The 13,778-nt window shown below is 47.7% G+C and overlaps 1 non-coding gene across 1 annotated transcript; it reads left to right on the top strand.

Moving 5' to 3' along the window:
- Positions 1 to 1,760: 1,760 nt before the first annotated feature.
- Positions 1,761 to 1,834, top strand: TRNAS-AGA (transfer RNA serine (anticodon AGA)). The gene has a single exon. It is a non-coding gene; the product is annotated as a tRNA-Ser (tRNA).
- Positions 1,835 to 13,778: the final 11,944 nt, after the last annotated feature.

A 13,778-nucleotide genomic window follows, 5' to 3' on the forward strand; every position in this document is an offset into this window, starting at 1 on the left:
TAATTTTCCTTAAAAAACTAATTGATTGGCACTAGATATAAAAAGAAGCATTGCCCTATGCACCTTGATTTTGGTGACTGTTGGCTTCCTTAATATGTTTGTCAAACGATCCCCTCACTTCATTTGCCTTGTCTGCTAATAGCTTAACGGGGGTCTCGGTTCTGGCAGTCTTGATGCCATAGGTCGAATGAGAGGGCTCTTGCACCGTTTCCGCCCTCGCCGTTAGATGACGTTCTACGTCACACTTGCGGTATTACAGGACGTGCTACATCCACCGCTATGGACGAGGGTGCCGCTGGTGAACACTGTCAAGGTTCGCTTGCACGCAAAACATAAATACTCAAGAAAGCAGCAAATCAGACAGCCGTCGCCGTAGCTCAGTTGGTAAAGCACCGGACGCGATATTCGGAGGTAGTGGGTTCGGATCCCACCTTCGGCATGGTTTTTTTTTCTGCTGCTTTGTGAGTAATTTTCTTTAAAAAGCTAATTGGTTGGCACTAGATACAAAAAAAGAAGCATTCCCCTATGCACCTTGATTTCGGTGACTGTTGGTTTCCTTAATATGTTTGTCAAACGAGCCCCTCACTTCATTTGCCTTGTCTGCTAATAGCTTAAAGAGGGTCTCGGTTCTGGCAGTCTTGATGCCATAGGTAGCATAAGAGGGCTCTCGCACAGTTTCCGCCCTCGCCGTTAGATGATGTTCTACGTCACACTTGCGGTATTTCAGGACGTGCTACGTCCACCGCTATGGACGAGGGTGGCGCTGGTGAACACTCTAGAGGTTCGCTTACACGCAAAACATAAATACCCACGAAAGTAGCAGATTAGACAGCCGTCGCCGTAGCTCAGATGGTAAGCGCACTGGACGCCATATTCGGAGGTCGTGGGTTCGGATCCCACCGGCGGCATGGTTGTTTTTCCTGCTGCTTTATAAATAATTTTCTTTAAAAACTAATTGATTGGCACTAGATATAAAAAAGAAGCATTCCTCTATGCACCTTGATTTCAGTGACTGTTGGCTTCCTTAAAATGTTTGTCAAACGAGCCGCTCACCTCATTTGCATTGTCTGCTAATAGCTTAACGGGGGTATCGGTTCTGGCAGTCTTGATGCCATAGGTAGCATAAGAGGGCTCTCGCACAGATTCCGCCTTCGCCGTTAGACGTCACACTAGCGGTATTACACGACGTGCTACGTCTGCCGTATGGACGAGGGTGGCACTGGCGAACACTCTCAAGGTTCGCTTACACGCAAAACATATATATCCACGAAAGCAGCAGATTAGACAGCCGTGGCCGTAGCTAAGTTGGTAAGAGCACCGGACGCAATATTCGGAGGTCGTTGGTTCGGATCCCACCTTCTGCATGGTTGTTTCTTCTGCTGCTTTATAAGCAATTTTCAAAAAAACTAATTGCTTGGCACTGGATATAAAAAACAAGAAGCATTCCCCTATGCACCTTGTTTTCGGTGACTGTTCGCTTCCTTAATATGTTTGTCAAACGAGCCCCTCACTTCATTTGCCTTGTCTGCTAATGGCTTAACGGGGCTCTTGGTTCTGGCAGTCTTGATGCCATAGGTAGCATAAGAGGTCTCTCGAACAGTTTCCTCCCTCGCCATTAGATGACGTTCTACGTCACACTTGCGGGTATTACAGGACGTGCTACGCCCACCGCTATGGACGAGGGTGGCGCTGGTGAACACTCTCAAGGTTCGCTTACACGCAAAATATAAATACCCACGAAAGCAGCAGATTAGACAGCCGTCGCCGTAGCTCAGTTGGTAAGAGAACCGGACGAGATATTCGGAGGTCGTGGGTTCGGATCCCACCGGCGGCATGGTTGTTTTTCCTGCTGCTTTATAAGTAATTTTCTTTAAAAAACTAATTGATTGGCACTAGATATAAAAAAAGAAGCATTCACCTATGCACCATGATTTCGGTGACTGTTGGTTTCCTTAATATGTTTGTCAAACGAGCCCCTCACTTCATTTGCCTTGTCTGCTAATAGCTTAAAGGGGGTCTCGGTTCTGGCAGTCTTGATGCCATAGGTAGCATAAGAGGGCTCTCGCACAGTTTCCGCCCTCGCCGTTAGATGACGTTCTACGTCACACTTGCGGTATTACAGGACGTGCTACGTCCACCGCTATGGACGAGGGTGGCGCTGGTGCACACTCTCAAGGTTCGCTTACACGCGAAACATAAATACCGACGAAAGCAGCAGATTAGACAGCCGTCACCGTAGCTCAGTTGGTAAGAGCATCGGACGCGATATTCGGAGGTCGTGGGCTCGATCCCACCGGCGCCATTGTTGTCTTTTCTGCTGCTTTATAAGTAATTTTTTAAAAACTAATTGATTGGCACTAGATATAACAAGAAGCATTCCCCTATGCACCTTGATTTTGGTGACTGTTGGCTTCCTTAATATGTTTGTCAAACGACCCCCTCACTTCATTTGCCTTGTCTGCTAATAGCTTAATGGGGGTCTCGGTTCTGGCAGTCTTGATGCCATAGGTCGAATGAGAGGGCTCTCGCACCGTTTCCGCCCTCGCCGTTAGATGACGTTCTAGGTCACACTTGCGGTATTACAGGACGTGCTGCATCCACCGCTATGGACGAGGGTGCCGCTGGTGAACACTCTCAAGGTTCGCTTGCACGCAAAACATAAATACCCAAGAAAGCAGCAGATTAGACAGCCGTGGCCGTAGCTAGGTTTGTAAGAGCACCGGACGCAATATTCGGAGGTCGTGGGTTCGGATCCCACCTTCGGCATGGTTGTTTCTTCTGCTGCTTTATAAGCAATTTTCAAAAAAACTAATTGCTTGGCACTGGATATAAAAAACAAGAAGCATTCCCCTAAGCACCTTGTTTTTGGTGACTGTTGGCATCCTTAATATGTTTGTCAAACGAGCCCCTCACTTCATTTGCCTTGTCTGCTAATACTTTAACGGGGCTCTCGGTTCTGGCAGTCTTGATGCCATAGGTAGCATAAGAGGGCTCTCGCACAGTTTCCGCCCTCGCCGTTAGATGACGTTCTACGTCACACTTGTGCTATTACAGGATGTGCGAAGTGCACCGCTATGGACGAGGGTGGCGCGGGTGAACACTCTCAAGGTTCGCTTACACGCAAAACATAAATACCCACGAAAGCAGCAGATTAGACAGCCGTCACCGTAGCTCAGTTGATAAGAGCACCGGACGCGATATTCGGAGGTCGTGGGTTCGATCCCACCGGCGCCATTGTTGTCTTTTTTGATGCAAGTAAATTTTTTAAACTAATTGATTGGCACTAGCTATAAAAAAAGAAGCATTCCTCTATGCCCCTTGATTTCGGTGACTGTTGGCTTCCTTAATATGTTTGTCAAACGATCCTCTCACTTCATTTGCCTTGTCTGCTAATAGCTTAGAGAGGGTCTCGGTTCTGGCTGTCTTGATGCCATAGGTAGCATAAGAGGGCTTTCGCACAGTTTCCGCCCTCGCCGTTAGATGACGTTCTACGTCACACTTGCGGTATTACAGGACGTGCTACGTCCACCGCTATGGACGAGGGTGGCGCTAGTGAACACTCTCAAGGTTCGCTTACACGCAAAACATAAATACCCACGAAAGCAGCAGATTAGACAGCCGTCGCCGTAGCTCAGATGGTAAGCGCACCGGACGCGCTATTCGGAGGTCGTGGGCTCGGATCCCACCGGTGGCATGGTTGTTTTTTCTGCTGCTTTATATGTATTTTCTTTAAAAACTAATTGATTGGCACTAGATATAAAAAAAGAAGCATTCTCTTATGCACCTTGACTTCGGTGACAGTTGGCTTCCTTAATATGTTTGTCAAACGAGCCCCTCACTTCATTTGCCTTGTCTGCTAATAGCTTAACGGGGCTCTTGGTTCTGGCAGTCTTGATGCCATAGGTAGCATAAGAGGTCTCTCGCAGAGTTTCCTCCCTCGCCATTAGATGACGTTCTACGTCACACTTGCGGTTTTACAGGACGTGCTACGTCCACCGCTATGTACGAGGGTGGCGCTGGTGAACACTCTCAAGGTTCGCTTACACGCAAAACATAAATACCCACGAAAGCAGCAGATGAGACAGCCGTCGCTGTAGCTCAGATGGTAAGCGCACCGGACGCCATATTCGGAGGTCGTGGGTTCGGATCCCACCGGCGGCATGGTTGTTTTTCCTGCTTCTTTATAAATAATTTTCTTTAAAAAATAATTGATTGGCATTAGATATAAAAAAGAAGCATTCCTCTATGCACCTTGATTTCGGTGACTGTTGGCTTCCTTAATATGTTTGTCAAACGAGCCCCTCACCTCATTTGCCTTGTCTGCTAATAGCTTAACGGGGGTCTCGGTTCTGGCAGTCTTGATGCCATAGGAAGCATAAGAGGGCTCTCCCACAGTTTCCGCCCTCGCCGTTAGACATCACACTTGCGGTATTAGAGGACGTGCTACGTCCACCGCTATGGACGAGGGTGGCACTGGTGAACACTCTCAAGGTTCGCTTACACGCAAAACATAAATAATCTCGAAAGCAGCAGATTAGATAGCCGTCGCCATAGCTCAGTTGGTAAGAGCACCGGACGCGCTATTCGGAGGTCGTGGGTTAGGATCCAACCGGTGGCATGGTTGTTTTTTCTGCTGCTTTATATGTATTTTCTTTAAAAAACTAAATGATTGGCACTAGATATAAAAAAAAAGAAGCATTCTCTTATGCACCTTGATTTCGGTGACTGTTGGTTTCCATAATATGTTTGTCAAACGATCCCCTCCCTTCATTTGCCTTGTCTGCTAATAGCTTAAAGGGGGTCTCGGTTCTGGCAGTCTTGATGCCATAGGTAGCATAAGAGGGCTCTCGCACAGTTTCGCCCTCGCCGTTAGATGACGTTCTACGTCGCACTTGCGGTATTACAGGACGTGCTACGTCCACCGCTATGGACGAGGGTGGCGCTGGTGAACACTCTCAATAGTTCGCTTACACGCAAAACATAAATACCCACGAAAGCAGCAGATTAGACAGCCGTCGCCGTAGCTCAGATGGTAAGCGCACCGGACGCCATATTCGGAGGTCGTGGGTTCGGATCCCACCTTCTGCATGATTGTTTCTTCTGCTGCTTTATAAGCAATTTTCAAAAAAAATAATTGCTTGGCACTGGATATAAAAAACAAGAAGCATTCCCCTATGCACCTCGTTTTCGGTGACTGTTGGCTTCCTTAATATGTTTGTCAAACGAGCCCCTCACTTCATTTGCCTTGTCTGCTAATAGCTTAACGGGGCTCTCGGTTCTGGCAGTCTTGATGCCTAGGTAGAATAAGAGGTCTCTCGCCCAGTTTCCTCCCTCGCCATTAGATGACGTTCTACGTCACACTTGCGGTATTACAGGACGTGCTACGTCCACTGCTATTTACGAGAGTGCCGCTGGTGAACACTCTCAAGGTTCGCTTACACGCAAAACATAAATACCCACGAAAGCAGCAGATTAGCCAGCCGTCGCCGTAGCTCAGTTGGTAAGCGCACCGGACGCGCTATTCGGAGGTCGTGGGCTCGGATCCCACCGGTGGCATGGTTGTTTTTTCTGCTGCTTTATATGTATTTTCTTTAAAAACTAATTGATTGGCACTTGATATAAAAAAAGAAGCATTCTCTTATGCACCTTGACTTCGGTGACAGTTGGCTTCCTTAATATGTTTGTCAAACGAGCCCCTCACTTCATTTGCCTTGTCTGCTAATAGCTTAACGGGGCTCTTGGTTCTGGCAGTCTTGATGCCATAGGTAGCATAAGAGGTCTCTCGCAGAGTTTCCTCCCTCGCCATTAGATGACGTTCTACGTCACACTTGCGGTTTTACAGGACGTGCTACGTCCACCGCTATGTACGAGGGTGGCGCTGGTGAACACTCTCAAGGTTCGCTTACACGCAAAACATAAATACCCACGAAAGCAGCAGATGAGACAGCCGTCGCTGTAGCTCAGATGGTTAGCGCACCAGACGCCATATTCGGAGGTCGTGGGTTCGGATCCCACCGGCGGCATGGTTGTTTTTCCTGCTTCTTTATAAATAATTTTCTTTAAAAAATAATTGATTGGCATTAGATATAAAAAAGAAGCATTCCTCTATGCACCTTGATTTCGGTGACTGTTGGCTTCCTTAATATGTTTGTCAAACGAGCCCCTCACCTCATTTGCCTTGTCTGCTAACAGCTTAACGGGGGTCTCGGTTCTGGCAGTCTTGATGCCATAGGAAGCATAAGAGGGCTCTCCCACAGTTTCCGCCCTCGCCGTTAGACATCACACTTGCGGTATTACAGGACGTGCTACGTCCACCGCTATGGACGAGGGTGGCGCTGGTGAACACTCTCAAGGTTCGCTTACACGCAAAACATAAATACCCACGAAAGCAGCGGATTAGACAGCCGTCGCCGTAGCTCAGTTGGTAAGAGCACCGGACGATATATTCGGAGGTCGTGGGTGGGATCCCACCTTCGGAATGGTTGTTTTTTCTACTGATTTATAAGTAATTTTCTTTAAAAAACTAATTGATTGGCACTACATATAAAAAGAAGCATTGCCCTATGCACCTTGATTTTGGTGACTGTTGGCTTCCTTAATATGTTTGTCAAACGATCCCCTCACTTCATTTGCCTTGTCTGCTAATAGCTTAACGGGGGTCTCGGTTCTGGCAGTCTTGATGCCATAGGTCGAATGAGAGGGCTCTTGCACCGTTTCCGCCCTCGCCGTTAGATGACGTTCTACGTCACACTTGCGGTATTACAGGACGTGCTACATCCACCGCTATGGACGAGGGTGCCGCTGGTGAACACTGTCAAGGTTCGCTTGCACGCAAAACATAAATACTCAAGAAAGCAGCAAATCAGACAGCCGTCGCCGTAGCTCAGTTGGTAAAGCACCGGACGCGATATTCGGAGGTAGTGGGTTCGGATCCCACCTTCGGCATGGTTTTTTTTTCTGCTGCTTTGTGAGTAATTTTCTTTAAAAAACTAATTGGTTGGCACTAGATACAAAATGAAGCATTCCCCTATGCACCTTGATTTCGGTGACTGTTGGTTTCCTTAATATGTTTGTCAAACGAGCCCCTCACTTCATTTGCCTTGTCTGCTAATAGCTTAAAGAGGGTCTCGGTTCTGGCAGTCTTGATGCCATAGGTAGCATAAGAGGGCTCTCGCACAGTTTCCGCCCTCGCCGTTAGATGATGTTCTACGTCACACTTGCGGTATTTCAGGACGTGCTACGTCCACCGCTATGGACGAGGGTGGCGCTGGTGAACACTCTCAAGGTTCGCTTACACGCAAAACATAAATACCCACGAAAGTAGCAGATTAGACAGCCGTCGCCGTAGCTCAGATGGTAAGCGCACTGGACGCCATATTCGGAGGTCGTGGGTTCGGATCCCACCGGCGGCATGGTTGTTTTTCCTGCTGCTTTATAAATAATTTTCTTTAAAAACTAATTGATTGGCACTAGATATAAAAAAGAAGCATTCCTCTATGCACCTTGATTTCAGTGACTGTTGGCTTCCTTAAAATGTTTGTCAAACGAGCCGCTCACCTCATTTGCATTGTCTGCTAATAGCTTAACGGGGGTATCGGTTCTGGCAGTCTTGATGTCATAGGTAGCATAAGAGGGCTCTCGCACAGATTCCGCCTTCGCCGTTAGACGTCACACTAGCGGTATTACACGACGTGCTACGTCTGCCGCTATGGACGTGGGTGGCACTGGTGAACACTCTCAAGGTTCGCTTACACGCAAAACATAAATAATCACGATAGCAGCAGATTAGATAGCCGTCGCCGTAGCTCAGATGGTAAGCGCACCGGACGCCATATTCGGAGGTCGTGGGTTCGGATCCCACCGGTGGCATGGTTGTTTTTTCTGCTGCTTTATAAGTAATTTTCTTTAAAAAACTAATTAATTGGCACTAGATATAAAAAAAGAAGCATTCCCCTATGCACATTGATTTCGCTGACTGTTGGCTTCCTTAATATGTTTGTCAAACGAGCCCCTAACCTCATTTGCCTTGTCTGCTATAGCTTAACGGGGGTCACGGTTCTGGCAGTCTTGATGCCATAGGTAGCATAAGAGGGCTCTCGCACAGTTTCCGTCCTCGCCGTTAGATGACGTTCTATGTCACACTTGCGGTATTACAGGACGTGCTACGTCCACCTTTATGGACGAGGGTGGCGCTTGTGAACACTCTCAAGGTTCGCTTACACGCAAAACATAAATATCCACGAAAGCAGCAGATTAGACAGCCGTGGCCGTAGCTAAGTTGGTAAGAGCACCGGACGCAATATTCGGAGGTCGTTGGTTCGGATCCCACCTTCTGCATGGTTGTTTCTTCTGCTGCTTTATAAGCAATTTTCAAAAAAACTAATTGCTTGGCACTGGATATAAAAAACAAGAAGCATTCCCCTATGCACCTTGTTTTCGGTGACTGTTCGCTTCCTTAATATGTTTGTCAAACGAGCCCCTCACTTCATTTGCCTTGTCTGCTAATGGCTTAACGGGGCTCTTGGTTCTGGCAGTCTTGATGCCATAGGTAGCATAAGAGGTCTCTCGAACAGTTTCCTCCCTCGCCATTAGATGACGTTCTACGTCACACTTGCGGGTATTACAGGACGTGCTACGCCCACCGCTATGGACGAGGGTGGCGCTGGTGAACACTCTCAAGGTTCGCTTACACGCAAAATATAAATACCCACGAAAGCAGCAGATTAGACAGCCGTCGCCGTAGCTCAGTTGGTAAGAGAACCGGACGAGATATTCGGAGGTCGTGGGTGGGATCCCACCTTCGGAATGGTTGTTTATTCTGCTGATTTATAAGTAATTTTCTTTAAAAACAAATTGATTGGCACTAGATATAACAAGAAGCATTCCCCTATGCACCTTGATTTTGGTGACTGTTGGCTTCCTTAATATGTTTGTCAAACGACCCCCTCACTTCATTTGCCTTGTCTGCTAATAGCTTAACGGGGGTCTCGGTTCTGGCAGTCTTGATGCCATAGGTCGAATGAGAGGGCTCTCGCACCGTTTCCGCCCTCGCCGTTAGATGACGTTCTAGGTCACACTTGCGGTATTACAGGATGTGCTACATCCACCGCTATGGACGAGGGTGCCGCTGGTGAACACTCTCAAGGTTCGCTTGCACGCAAAACATAAATACCCAAGAAAGCAGCAGATTAGACAGCCGTGGCCGTAGCTAGGTTTGTAAGAGCACCGGACGCAATATTCGGAGGTCGTGGGTTCGGATCCCACCTTCGGCATGGTTGTTTCTTCTGCTGCTTTATAAGCAATTTTCAAAAAAACTAATTGCTTGGCACTGGATATAAAAAACAAGAAGCATTCCCCTAAGCACCTTGTTTTTGGTGACTGTTGGCATCCTTAATATGTTTGTCAAACGAGCCCCTCACTTCATTTGCCTTGTCTGCTAATACTTTAACGGGGCTCTCGGTTCTGGCAGTCTTGATGCCATAGGTAGCATAAGAGGGCTCTCGCACAGTTTCCGCCCTCGCCGTTAGATGACGTTCTACGTCACACTTGCGGTATTACAGGATGTGCGAAGTGCACCGCTATGGACGAGGGTGGCGCGGGTGAACACTCTCAAGGTTCGCTTACACGCAAAACATAAATACCCACGAAAGCAGCAGATTAGACAGCCGTCACCGTAGCTCAGTTGATAAGAGCACCGGACGCGATATTCGGAGGTCGTGGGTTCGATCCCACCGGCGCCATTGTTGTCTTTTTTGCTGCAAGTAAATTTTTTAAACTAATTGATTGGCACTAGCTATAAAAAAAGAAGCATTCCTCTATGCCCCTTGATTTCGGTGACTGTTGGTTTCCTTAATATGTTTGTCAAACGATCCCCTCACTTCATTTGCCTTGTCTGCTAATAGCTTAAAGGGGGTCTCGGTTCTGGCAGTCTTGATGCCATAGGTAGCATAAGAGGGCTCTCGCACAGTTTCTGCCCTCGCCGTTAGATGACGTTCTACGTCACACTTGCGGTATTACAGGACGTGCTACGTCCACCGCTATGGACGAGGGTGGCGCTGGTGAACACTCTCAAGGTTCGCTTACATGCACAACATAAATACCCACGAAAGCAGCAGATTAGACAGCCGTCGCCGTAGCTCAGATGGTAAGCGCACCGGACGCCATATTCGGAGGTCGTGGGTTCGGATCCCACCGGCGGCATGGTTGTTTTTTCTGCAAGATTTATAAGTAATTTTCTTTAAAAACTAATTGATTGGCACTAGATATAAAAAGAAGCATTCCCCTATGCACCTTGATTTTGGTGACTGTTGGCTTCCTTAATATGTTTGTCAAACGATCCTCTCACTTCATTTGCCTTGTCTGCTAATAGCTTAGAGAGGGTCTCGGTTCTGGCTGTCTTCATGCCATAGGTAGCATAAGAGGGCTTTCGCACAGTTTCCGCCCTCGCCGTTAGATGACGTTCTACGTCACACTTGCGGTATTACAGGACGTGCTACGTCCACCGCTATGGACGAGGGTGGCGCTAGTGAACACTCTCAAGGTTCGCTTACACGCAAAACATAAATACCCACGAAAGCAGCAGATTAGACAGCCGTCGCCGTAGCTCAGATGGTAAGCGCACCGGACGCGCTATTCGGAGGTCGTGGGCTCGGATCCCACCGGTGGCATGGTTGTTTTTTCTGCTGCTTTATATGTATTTTCTTTAAAAACTAATTGATTGGCACTAGATATAAAAAAAGAAGCATTCTCTTATGCACCTTGACTTCGGTGACAGTTGGCTTCCTTAATATGTTTGTCAAACGAGCCCCTCACTTCATTTGCCTTGTCTGCTAATAGCTTAACGGGGCTCTTGGTTCTGGCAGTCTTGATGCCATAGGTAGCATAAGAGGTCTCTCGCAGAGTTTCCTCCCTCGCCATTAGATGACGTTCTACGTCACACTTGCGGTTTTACAGGACGTGCTACGTCCACCGCTATGTACGAGGGTGGCGCTGGTGAACACTCTCAAGGTTCGCTTACACGCAAAACATAAATACCCACGAAAGCAGCAGATGAGACAGCCGTCGCTGTAGCTCAGATGGTAAGCGCACCGGACGCCATATTCGGAGGTCGTGGGTTCGGATCCCACCGGCGGCATGGTTGTTTTTCCTGCTTCTTTATAAATAATTTTCTTTAAAAAATAATTGATTGGCATTAGATATAAAAAAGAAGCATTCCTCTATGCACCTTGATTTCGGTGACTGTTGGCTTCCTTAATATGTTTGTCAAACGAGCCCCTCACCTCATTTGCCTTGTCTGCTAATAGCTTAACGGGGGTCTCGGTTCTGGCAGTCTTGATGCCATAGGAAGCATAAGAGGGCTCTCCCACAGTTTCCGCCCTCGCCGTTAGACATCACACTTGCGGTATTACAGGACGTGCTACGTCCACCGCTATGGACGAGGGTGGCACTGGTGAACACTCTCAAGGTTCGCTTACACGCAAAACATAAATAATCTCGAAAGCAGCAGATTAGATAGCCGTCGCCATAGCTCAGTTGGTAAGAGCACCGGACGCGCTATTCGGAGGTCGTGGGTTAGGATCCAACCGGTGGCATGGTTGTTTTTTCTGCTGCTTTATATGTATTTTCTTTAAAAAACTAAATGATTGGCACTAGATATAAAAAAAGAAGCATTCTCTTATGCACCTTGATTTCGGTGACTGTTGGTTTCCATAATATGTTTGTCAAACGATCCCCTCCCTTCATTTGCCTTGTCTGCTAATAGCTTAAAGGGGGTCTCGGTTCTGGCAGTCTTGATGCCATAGGTAGCATAAGAGGGCTCTCGCACAGTTTCCGCCCTCGCCGTTAGATGACGTTCTACGTCGCACTTGCGGTATTACAGGACGTGCTACGTCCACCGCTATGGACGAGGGTGGCGCTGGTGAACACTCTCAATAGTTCGCTTACACGCAAAACATAAATACCCACGAAAGCAGCAGATTAGCCAGCCGTCGCCGTAGCTCAGTTGGTAAGCGCACCGGACGCGCTATTCGGAGGTCGTGGGCTCGGATCCCACCGGTGGCATGGTTGTTTTTTCTGCTGCTTTATATGTATTTTCTTTAAAAACTAATTGATTTGCACTAGATATAAAAAAGAAGCATTCTCTTATGCACCTTGACTTCGGTGACAGTTGGCTTCCTTAATATGTTTGTCAAACGAGCCCCTCACTTCATTTGCCTTGTCTGCTAATAGCTTAACGGGGCTCTTGGTTCTGGCAGTCTTGATGCCATAGGTAGCATAAGAGGTCTCTCGCAGAGTTTCCTCCCTCGCCATTAGATGACGTTCTACGTCACACTTGCGGTTTTACAGGACGTGCTACGTCCACCGCTATGTACGAGGGTGGCGCTGGTGAACACTCTCAAGGTTCGCTTACACGCAAAACATAAATACCCACGAAAGCAGCAGATGAGACAGCCGTCGCTGTAGCTCAGATGGTAAGCGCACCAGACGCCATATTCGGAGGTCGTGGGTTCGGATCCCACCGGAGGCATGGTTGTTTTTCCTGCTTCTTTATAAATAATTTTCTTTAAAAAATAATTGATTGGCATTAGATATAAAAAAGAAGCATTCCTCTATGCACCTTGATTTCGGTGACTGTTGGCTTCCTTAATATGTTTGTCAAACGAGCCCCTCACCTCATTTGCCTTGTCTGCTAATAGCTTAACGGGGGTCTCGGTTCTGGCAGTCTTGATGCCATAGGAAGCATAAGAGGGCTCTCCCACAGTTTCCGCCCTCGCCGTTAGACATCACACTTGCGGTATTACAGGACGTGCTACGTCCACCGCTATGGACGAGGGTGGCACTGGTGAACACTCTCAAGGTTCGCTTACACGCAAAACATAAATAATCTCGAAAGCAGCAGATTAGATAGCCGTTGCCATAGCTCAGTTGGTAAGAGCACCGGACGCGCTATTCGGAGGTCGTGGGTTAGGATCCAACCGGTGGCATGGTTGTTTTTTCTGCTGCTTTATATGTATTTTCTTTATAAAACTAAATGATTGGCACTAGATATAAAAAAAAGAAGCATTCTCTTATGCACCTTGATTTCGGTGACTGTTGGTTTCCATAATATGTTTGTCAAACGATCCCCTCACTTCATTTGCCTTGTCTGCTAATAGCTTAAAGGGGGTCTCGGTTCTGGCAGTCTTGATGCCATAGGTAGCATAAGAGGGCTCTCGCACAGTTTCCGCCCTCGCCGTTAGATGACGTTCTACGTCGCACTTGCGGTATTACAGGACGTGCTACGTCCACCGCTATGGACGAGGGTGGCGCTGGTGAACACTCTCAAGGTTCGCTTACACGCAAAACATAAATACCCACGAAAGCAGCAGATTAGACAGCCGTCGCCGTAGCTCAGATGGTAAGCGCACCGGACGCCATATTCGGAGGTCGTGGGTTCGGATCCCACCTTCTGCATGATTGTTTCTTCTGCTGCTTTATAAGCAATTTTCAAAAAAAATAATTGCTTGGCACTGGATATAAAAAACAAGAAGCATTCCCCTATGCACCTCGTTTTCGGTGACTGTTGGCTTCCTTAATATGTTTGTCAAACGCGCCCCTCACTTCATTTGCCTTGTCTGCTAATAGCTTAACGGGGCTCTCGGTTCTGGCAGTCTTGATGCCTAGGTAGAATAAGAGGTCTCTCGCCCAGTTTCCTCCCTCGCCATTAGATGACGTTCTACGTCACACTTGCGGTATTACAGGACGTGCTACGTCCACTGCTATTTACGAGAGTGCCGCTG

The sequence above is a fragment of the Amblyomma americanum genome, chromosome 3 (genome assembly GCF_052857255.1).
Source record: "Amblyomma americanum isolate KBUSLIRL-KWMA chromosome 3, ASM5285725v1, whole genome shotgun sequence".
NCBI classification, from domain to species: domain Eukaryota; kingdom Metazoa; phylum Arthropoda; class Arachnida; order Ixodida; family Ixodidae; genus Amblyomma; species Amblyomma americanum.